Source organism: Delphinus delphis, chromosome 8 (assembly GCF_949987515.2).
Source record: "Delphinus delphis chromosome 8, mDelDel1.2, whole genome shotgun sequence".
NCBI lineage: Eukaryota > Metazoa > Chordata > Mammalia > Artiodactyla > Delphinidae > Delphinus > Delphinus delphis.
The window spans coordinates 101614861-101616446 of record NC_082690.1 but is presented as its reverse complement, the minus strand read 5'-3'; the positions used below and the strand labels follow the sequence as shown (position 1 = coordinate 101616446).

The following is a 1586-nucleotide window of genomic DNA, read 5'->3' as shown; positions in this document are numbered from 1 at the left end:
TTGTGGCTCACGGGCTCTAGAGCGCAGGCTCAGAGTTGCGGTGCACGGGCTTAGTTGCTCCGTGGCATGCGGGATCTTCCTGGACCAGGGCTCAAACCCGTGTCCCTTGCACTGGCAGGCAGATTCTTAACCACTGTGCCACCAGGGAAGTCCAACAGTCTGCACTTTAATTGACATCTATCCCAAAAGGGAGAACCACACCATTCATGGAGGAACTGAGACAGCAGACTGATTTGTGGAATGGAAGGAACAAGCCTCTGGTTCATCTCCCTGTTCCAAAATTCCACTTAATAAGGTATCCTCAGGGCTTCCCTGGTGGTGTATTGGTTAAGAATCTGCCTGCCAACACAGGGGACACGGGTTCGAGCCCTGGTTTGGGAAGATCCCACATGCCACAGAGCAACTAAGCCCATGTGCCGTAACTACTGAGCCTGCGCTCTAGAGCCCACGAGCCACAACTACTGAAGCCCGGGCGCCTAGAGCCCGTGCTCCACAACAAAAGAAGACACTGCAATGAGGAGCCCACGCACCGCAATGAAGAGTAGCCCTCGCTCGCCGCAACTAGAGAAAGCCCGCGCACAGCAACGAACACCCAACCTAGCCAAAAATAAAATAAATATAATAAATTAATTTTTTAATAAAATAAAATAAATAAAGTATCCTCAGGTAGAGGATTTATGAGATGTTAAATGATAAGAACAGATACTAACCTTGATCTTGGGCCAAAAACCAAAGAAACAACCTATAATTAAGATTCCCTAACCAACAAGGACCTACTGTATAGCACAGGAAACTATATTCAATATTTCGTAATAACCTATAAGGGAAAAAATCTGAAAAGAATGTATCTATGCATATGTGTGTGTGTGATATGTGTGTGTGTGTGTATATATATATATAGGTGTGTGTGTGTATACATGTAGCTGAATCACTGTGCTGTACACCTGAAACTGACACAACATTGTAAATCAACTACACTTCAATTAAAAAAGAGAAAAGTTCTCATCAGGCTTTGCTTCCCAAACTTTCACGCAAGGCCATAGAAACAGCCTTAAAGTTGTTCCTTTTAAAATTCCACATATTTGGCTCTTCCAAAAACCAGTCTAATCCTTCCCTGGGAGAGCTTCCCACTGTCACACTCCTCCACGGTTCAGGAAATAAGGAAATTCTGTTCTCAGATTGAATTTTTGCCCTACAGGTGAACATCCTATCCTGCTCCTTGCAGAGCACTGCTCATTTGCTTATTCCTACTCCTCTACTAGTAGAGGCAGTGCCTCTTGCTGCCAGGAGAGGGCAGACCAATTCCCTGGAGCAGCTGCCATCCTCCCAGAAAGATTCCTGTTAGAGGAATCTGTTTATAGTTCAAAAGTATTTCTTCTAACAACCTCTTCAGGAGCTTACTTCATAGCACAGAGCAGGTAATCAATGAATTCTAGTGACATGCCTTGTTATACATGATGGGGATAAAGTAATAAATTATTCAGACAAGATTTCTGACCTCAGGGAATATATGCCAGCAAGGGGTCAGGTAGAGCGACGGGGAGGGAAGGAGTGGTGTTATTGAAACTGAAAAGGGAAACTGGGCC

At 44.7% G+C, this 1586-nt stretch overlaps 1 pseudogene; it reads right to left on the bottom strand.

Moving 5' to 3' along the window:
* Positions 1 to 625: 625 nt before the first annotated feature.
* On the bottom strand, positions 626 to 742 carry LOC132430397 (U2 spliceosomal RNA; annotated as a pseudogene).
* Positions 743 to 1586: the final 844 nt, after the last annotated feature.